The sequence below is a fragment of the Oncorhynchus masou genome, unplaced genomic scaffold (genome assembly GCF_036934945.1).
Source record: "Oncorhynchus masou masou isolate Uvic2021 unplaced genomic scaffold, UVic_Omas_1.1 unplaced_scaffold_988, whole genome shotgun sequence".
NCBI lineage: Eukaryota > Metazoa > Chordata > Actinopteri > Salmoniformes > Salmonidae > Oncorhynchus > Oncorhynchus masou.
Window position 1 is genome coordinate 242906 of NW_027016399.1, and position 8676 is coordinate 251581.

An 8676-nucleotide genomic window follows, 5' to 3' on the forward strand; every position below is an offset into this window, starting at 1 on the left:
GGAAGTCTGTTTTTAGCCTCCTCGTGCGTTTCCGTTGGTAGACCAGTAGTGATAGATTAGTGGGGTTCCGTGTGGTAAAGGGGACCAGTCCAATTGGCAAAATAAGTATAGTGGCCCAAGATATTGTCCGATGGACCTATATCAGTCGATATGCTCTAGACAGCTAACATTAGCGGGCCGCATTTAGCAGATGGGCGTTCAGGTGACGTCGCGACAAAGGGGCCTGTCGAATAAGCCCCTCGGGCAGATAACGTGGTCCTAGCATGGGCTAGCTCCAGGCTAATTGGTGCTAGCTTCGGGACAGAGATGTTAGCCAGGAGTAGACACACGGACTGCAGCTAGCTAGCTGCAATGATCCAGGCGAAAAGGTACAGAGCTTGCGGTGGGAATCCGGGGATATGGAGAGAAGACAGGTCCGGTATGCTTTGGCTAGAATTGCGTTGTGAAGGCTGGCGAGAGATTTCAGAGCTAAAGGTTAGCTGATGACCACTAGCACTGGTTAGCTGACCTCTAGCAAATAGCTAGGACAGAGACATGCATTATATCATTATATATTTCTACAGCGCTTTTTAACCCACACAGGGTTTATAACCCACACAGGGTTTATAACCCACAGGGTTTATAACCCACACAAAGGTTTTTGACCCACACAGGGTTTATGCTTAAAAGTTTTAACTTGTCCACACAGGTCTAGACCCATCCGGTCCACAAATATGTCTCACATGCACCACTAATCATGGACTGGAATGTGGCTGTTTGGTTTTTATCAGCAAGCCATCTCTTAAACAGTTGCCAGCCAAAGCTTCAAAAGTCTTGTCCCAGTTAACTCAGAAAGGAGAGAGAGAGATTTTCCTACATTTGAATATAAACATTTATTTTATCAAACAAAACTATGCTACATTTTATCTCTGGGACCCTCGGGATGACAAATCAGAGCAGATGACTGAATGTAAGTACATTATTTACCTACAGAGGTGTCACGGCTGTCGTTGGTGGAAGGAGAGGAGGACCAAAGTGCAGCGTATTCATAATGAGTTTAATGAAGATGAATACTTGAACAAAAAAACAACAAACCGACACAACGAACAGTTCTGCAAGGTGCAACAAAACACTAAACAGAAAATAATCACTCACAACTCAAGTGGGAAAAACAGGCTGCCTAAGTATGGTCCTCAATCAGGGACAACGATTGACAGCTACCTCTGATTGAGAGCCATACCAGGCCAAACATAGAATGCCCACCCCAACTCACGCCCTGACCAACCTAAAATATGCCCTGACCAACCTAAAATAGAGACAAAAACAAGGAACCAAGGTCAGGACATGACAAGAGGTGAATGTATCAAACCAGTTGCTGCTATAACATGTTTTTCTACTCTCACCAAACAATAGTATTATTCCACTGTAATAGCTACTGTAAATTGGACAGTGCAGTTAGATTAACCTCACTAGGTTAGGGGCACTATTTTCACCACCGGATGAAAAGCCCAAGGTAAACTGCCTGCTATTCAGGCCCAGAAACTAGGATATGCATAGAGTGGGGCAAAAAGTATTTAGTCAGCCACCAATTGTGCAAGTTCTCCCACTTAAAAATATGAGAGAGGCCTGTAATTTTCATCATAGGTACACTTCAACGCTGACAGACAAAATGAGGAGAAGAAATCCAGAAAATCACATCGTAGGATTTTTAATGAATTGTTAGCGTCCAGCACCTCGTATAAAGGTTAACAAGAATGTTTTCTGTCCATACAAGACATGTCCTGTAAAGTTTACTGTTACTTACAACGTCATGTTGTCACATTAGCAACAACCATCCCGGTAGATCCTTAAGAGTTATTAATACTCTGAAGAGATCCTTACAGGGTTACCACCACACAGTCCTGTATATATTAATGTACTCTGTGAGGAAGAGAGGTAGAGACAGCAGGGTGACTACAGGGTTACCACCACACAGTCCTGTATATATTAATGTACTCTGTGAGGTAGAGAGGTAGAGACAGCAGGGTGACTACAGGGTTACCACCACACAGTCCTGTATATATTAATGTACTCTGTGAGGTAGAGAGGTAGAGACAGCAGGGTGACTACAGGGTTACCACCACACAGTCCTGTATATATTAATAGAGACAGCAGGGTACTCTGTCCTGAGGAAGAGAGGTAGAGACAGCAGGGTGACTACAGGGTTACCACCACACAGTCCTGTATATATTAATGTACTCTGTGAGGTAGAGAGGTAGAGACAGCAGGGTGACTACAGGGTTACCACCACACAGTCCTGTATATATTAATGTACTCTGTGAGGTAGAGAGGTAGAGACAGCAGGGTGACTACAGGGTTACCACCACACAGTTACTGTATATATTAATGTACATAGGCAGGGTGACAGGGTTACAGGTATATATTAATGTAATTTTGTGAGGTAGGTAGATCCAGGGTGAGACAGGGAGACATGTACAGGTAGTGGGTTAGTGATCCTAGACAGAGGAGACACACAGGTACTGGGTTAGTCCTGATCCTAGACAGGGGAGACATACAGGTAGTGGGTTAGTGATCCTAGACAGGGGAGACATACAGGTAGTGGGTTAGTTGATCCTAGACAGGGGAGACATACAGGTAGTGGGTTAGTGATCCTAGACAGAGGAGACATACAGGTAGTGGGTTAGTGATCCTAGACAGAGGAGACATACAGGTAGTGGGTTAATGTGGGTTAGTGATCCTAGACAGAGGAGACATACAGGTAGTGGGTTAGTGATCCTAGACAGAGGAGACATACAGGTAGTGGGTTAGTGATCCTAGACAGAGGAGACATACAGGTAGTGGGTTAGTGATCCTAGACAGAGGAGACATACAGGTAGTGGGTTAGTGATCCTAGACAGAGGAGACATACAGGTAGTGGGTTAGTGATCCTAGACAGGAGACATACAGGTAGTGGGTTAGTGATCCTAGACAGGGGAGACATACAGGTAGTGGGTTAGTGATCCTAGACAGAGGAGACATACAGGTAGTGGGTTAGTGATCCTAGACAGAGGAGACATACAGGTAGTGGGTTAGTGATCCTAGACAGGGGAGACATACAGGTGTGGGTTAGTGATCCTAGACAGAGGAGACATACAGGTAGTGGGTTAATGTGTGTTTTTGTGTGTGAGTGTGAGTTGACTACAGGAATAATCCTAGGTGTCTGTTGCCTGGGTCATAGATTTGTGTTTTTGACAACTCTCATTACATTTGGCATCACCATGAGTGACAAGGATTTGGCATGATTACACAAATAGACTGGGACTCAGGCTAAGGTCTGCAGCAGTGAGGAATGTGTGTGAGAATTTTTTTTTATTTAAATTTTACCTTTATTTAACCAGGCAAGTCAGTTAAGAACAAATTCTTATTTTCAATGACGGCCTGGGAACAGTGGGTTAACTGCCTGTTCAGGGGCAGAACGACAGATTTGTACCTTGTCAGCTCGGGGGTTTGAACTCGCAATCTTCCAGTTACTAGTCCAACACTCTAACCACTAGGCTACACTAGGCTACCCTGCCAAGTGGTTAGAGGGAAGAGCATGTTGTGGTGAGAACAGAACAGTGGAAGACACACTACAGATTATTCATAAGTATTCAGGAACTATTCAGAAACTATTCAGGAACTATTCAGAAGTTTCTGTGCTAGTTTCTGTCTCTGGCATGTCTCCACCCAGCTGGGTCCTTTGCAGATACCAACAAACAGGACATGTCACTTACAGTGGTCACACCCAACCAGAACCGGCCGCATTCCTGAGTTACACAAAGACAGTTTGTATCAGCAGAAAAATACTAGCTCAAAACAATAGACAATTATCTGTGTAGAAAACAGCATAGCATGTCTAATTGGTAATTTTCCACAACACTATAAGGGTTACCACCACACAGTCCTGTATATATTAATGTACTGTGTGTGATGATGGAATGAGGTGAGGACCAAAGCGCAGTGCTAATCATATATATATTTCACCGAGAACACTAAAAAAAATAGCGAAGGAGTAAACAAAACGAAACAGTTCTGAAAGGTGACATACAAATAACAGAAAACAATCACCCACGAAACACAGGTGGGTGTCTAGTGGATTCTCAATCAGAGACAACTAACGACACCTGCCTCTGATTGAGAACCATACCAGGCCAAACACAAAACACAACATAGAAAAAGGAACATAGACAACCCACCCAACTCACGCCCTGACCATACTAAAACAAAGACATAACAGAGGAACTAAGGTCAGAACGTGACAGTACCCTCCCCCAAAGGTGCGGACTCCGGCCGCAAAACCTGAACCTATAGGGGAGGGTCTGGGGTGGGGTGTCTGTCCACAGTGGCGTCTGGGCGCGGACGGGACCCCACTCCACCATACTCATACTCTTTGTCCCACTCGCTCCGTGGCCTCTTCGAGCGGGGCGACCCGCTGCCGACCTCGGACTGGGGAGCCTAGCAATGGGTGCCGAATGGACCGGAGATTCCGGAAGCTCTGACGCGAAGGGCGACTCGACAGCGCCGGAGTGACTGGCGATTCTTGCAGCTCCTGGATGACGGCAGCTCTGGCAGCTCCAGACTGTAGGGAGGAGATGGAGACAGCCTGGTGCGGGGGCTGCCACCAGGAAGGCTGGTGCGTGGAGGCGGCACCGGATAGACCGGCCAGTGGAAGCGCACTTGAGGTCTCGAGCACCGAGCCTGCACAACCCTACCTGGTTGGACACTCCGTCGGAGACAGGCCAGTGCGGCGAGGTGGAAAAGACCACACTGGGCTGTGTTGGCGAACCGGGAATACCGTGCGCAGAGCTGGTGCCACCCCCTTTGCTATGAAGCCCCTACATAAGATCTGGTGCAAACAATTACCTTCAGAAGTCACATAATGAATTAAATAAAGTCCACCTGTAGGCAATCTAAGTATCACATGATATATCACATGATCTCAGTATAAATACACCTGTTCTGAAAGACCCCAGAGTCTGCAACACCACTAAGCAGGGGCACCACTAAGCAAGGCGCACCACTAACCAAGGGGCACCACTAAGCAAGGGCACCATGAAGACCAAGGAGCACCACTAAGCAAGGGCACCATGAAGACCAAGGAGCACCACTAAGCAAGGGGCACCACCAAGCAAGGGGCACCACCAAGCAAGGGCACCACTAAGCAATGGGCACCACTAAGCATGGGGCACCACTAAGCAAGGGGCACCACTAAGCATGGGGCACCACTAAGCAAGGAGCACCATGAAGACCAAGGAGCACCACTAAGCAAGGGCACCACCAAGCAAGGGGCACCACCAAGCAAGGGCAACACTAAGCAATGGGCACCACTAAGCATGGGGCACCACTAAGCAAGGGGCACCACTAACCATGGGGCACCACTAAGCAAGGGGCACGATGAAGACCAAGGAGCACCACTAAGCAAGGGGCACCACTAAGCAAGGGGCACCACTAAGCAAGGGGCACCATGAAGACCAAGGAGCACCACTAAGCATGGGGCACCACTAAGCAAGGGGCACCACTAAGCAAGGGGCACCATGAAGACCAAGGAGCTCTCCATACAGGTTAGGGAAGTAGTGGAGAAGTACAGACCAGGGTTGAGTTATAAAAACATATCAGAAACTTTAAACACCCCACAGAGCCCCATTAAATACATTATTCAAAAATGGAAAGAATATGGCACCACAACAAACCTGCCAAGAGAGGGCCGTCCACCAAAACTCATGGACCAGGCAAGGAGGGCATTAGTCAGAGAGGCAACAAAGAGACCAAAGATAACCCTGAAGGATCTGCAAAACTCCACAGTGAGATTGGAGTATCTGTCCATAGGACCACTTTAAGCCGAACACTCCACAGAGCTGGGCTTTACGGAAGAGTGGCCAGAAAAATGCCATTGCTTAGAAATAAAACAAGCAAACACGTTTGGTGTTCGCAAAAAAGGCATGTGGGAGACTCCCCAAACATATGGAAGAATGTACTCTGGCCATCAAGGAAAACGCTATGTCTGGCACAAACCCAACACCTATAATTACCCCGAGAGCACCATCCCCACAGTGAAGCATGGTGGTGGCAGCATCATGCTTTGGGGATGCTTTTTTTTTTAGGAGGGACTGGAAACTGGTCAAAATTGAAGGAATGATGGATGGTGCTAAATACAGGGAAATTCTTGAGGCAAACCTGTTTCAGTCTTCTAGAGATTTGAGACTGGGACGGAGGTTCACCTTCCAGCAGGACAATGACCCAAAGCATACTGCTAAAGCAACACTCGAGTGGCTTAAGAGGACACATTTAAATGTCTTGGAATGGCCAAGTCAAAGCCCAGACCTCAATCCAATTGTGGTATGACTTAAAGATTGCTGTACACCAGCAGGAACCCATCCAACTTGAAGGAGCTGGAGAAGTTTAGCATTGAAACGTGGGAAAGAATCCCAGTGGCTCGATGTGCCAAGCTCATAGAGACATATCCCAAGGGACTTGCAGCTGTAATTGCAGCAAAAGGTGGATCTACAAAGTATTGACGTTGGGGAGTTGAATAGTTTTGCACGCTCCAGTTTTCTTTTCTTTTTTCTCTTATTTCTTGTTTGTTTCACAATAAAGTGGTAGACATGTAGGCATTCAAAGTGGTAGACATGTAGGCATTCAAAGTGGTAGGCATGTTGTGTAAATCAAATGTTACCAACTCTCCAAAAATCTTTTTTCATTTCAGGTTGTAAGGCAACAAAATAGGAAAAATGCCAAGGGGGTGAATAATTTCAAGGCACTATAGATGGCATTACAGGGCATTCAGAAGTTATTCAGAGACCTTTGGACACCTTTGGTTACATTAGTCTTTTTCTAAAATGGATTAAATAAAATCTAATCAGGAACTATAATTTAACCTAGGAACCAAAATCTTTGTCTCCTTCTCGACGTTGCATGCATTTCTTTCTCTTTCCCCTCCCTCTAACCCCTCCCTCCCTCTCTCTAACCCCTCCCTCTCTATAACCCCTCCCCCTCTAACCTCTCCCTCCCTCTCTCTAACCCCTCCCTCTCTCTAACCCCTCCCCCCTCTAACCCCTCCCTCTCTCCTTCCCTCTAAACTCACCAATCTGGCAGAACCAGAAAGTCCACACCTCCCCAAAACTAACTTCTGTGAAAACAAAACTGATCTGAGTCTCTGTGTCATCTGTCTGTGTGAGAGTGAACAACCGTCCAAATGGCTCAACAGGGAGATCTGCTGGACCAGGACCAGTTCTGTTGTTCTGTCTGTCTGGATCTACTGAAGGAGCCGGTCGCTATGCCTGTGGACACAGTTACTGTAGGAGCTGTATTGAGGGCTGCTGGGATCAGGATGTTCTGAAAGGGGTCTATAGCTGTCCTCAGTGCAGAGAGACCTTCACTCCAAGGCCTAATCTGAGGAAAAATAACATGTTGGCTGAGCTGGTGGAGAAACTGAGGAAGACAGGACTCCAGGCTGCTCCCCCTCCTGCTCTGTGCTATGCTGGACCTGGAGATGTGGCGTGTGATTTCTGCACTGGGACCAGAAAGCAGAAAGCCCTCATGTCCTGTCTGGCGTGTCTGGCCTCTTACTGTGAGACTCACCTCCAATCTCACTATGAATCTCCTGCTTTGAAGAAGCACAAGCTGGTCAAAGCCACCGCACAACTACAGGAGAAGATCTGCTCTCATCATGACAAACTGCTGGAGGTTTACTGTCGTACCGATCAGCAGTGTATCTGTTATCTGTGTACAATGGATGAACATAAAGGCCATGATACAGTGTCAGCTGCAGCAGAGAGGACTGAGAAACAGGTAAGACCAGAACAACTTGTTGGTGGCTGTCTGATAAACAAAGAATTAAAAATACAGTAGGAACTAAATCTGTTTGAATATGAGATCATTCAAATGAAATGGATCCACAGCAGAACAAATATGAACACAAACCTTGTGTATATAGATATGTTAACCCAGATTCTCCAAATGTATCACCATTTTCTAAAGTCAAACACTATTATCATTCTGAATAGCGTTTTTGAGTCCAAAGTTCAGCCTCAACACCTTGATACATGAAATCCTGCCATAAAAACTATAATCATTCACATAGCAACATAATATAATATTGTAAAGGGACTTCCTCAGGATTGTAGACCTTCCTCTCTATGGGTCCTATGTCACATTACTATACTATTGATCTACTGGACTAATAAAGCTTGATAGCTCATTGAAGAGTGATTCTCCACAGAGGCAGCTGGGAATGAGTCAGCAGAAGGTCCAGCAGAGATTCCAGGAGAGAGAGAAGGAGCTGAAGGAGCTCCAACAGGCTGTGGAGTCTTTCAAGGTGAGTATTGTTGACCAGAGGAGACACACCATTTCACTTCTCTCCTCCAGTCAGAGAGAGAGAGAGGGGCCCCTATTCAATCCCACTGACCTCACTGTTGGGAACAGGCTGTCTGGACCCCTTTCAGAGAATAGACTGGTTCATGTAACCAACTGGGCTGCCTCATCATATAACCATGAGTAACCATGACGACTCATGTCCCCTATACATTAAAATGGAACTGTCTCTCTCTCAATTGAATTAAATTCATAGGGCTTTATTGGCATGGAAATATATGTTTACATTGCCAAAGCAAGTGAAATAGACAATAAACAAAAGTGAAATAAACAGTCAGAAATTAACAGTAAACATTACACTTGGAAGTG

General features: G+C 46.1%; 1 pseudogene; it reads left to right on the plus strand.

Moving 5' to 3' along the window:
• Positions 1-7125: 7125 nt before the first annotated feature.
• LOC135538616 (E3 ubiquitin-protein ligase TRIM47-like) lies at positions 7126-8402 on the plus strand (annotated as a pseudogene).
• The last annotated feature ends 274 nt before the right edge of the window (positions 8403-8676 follow it).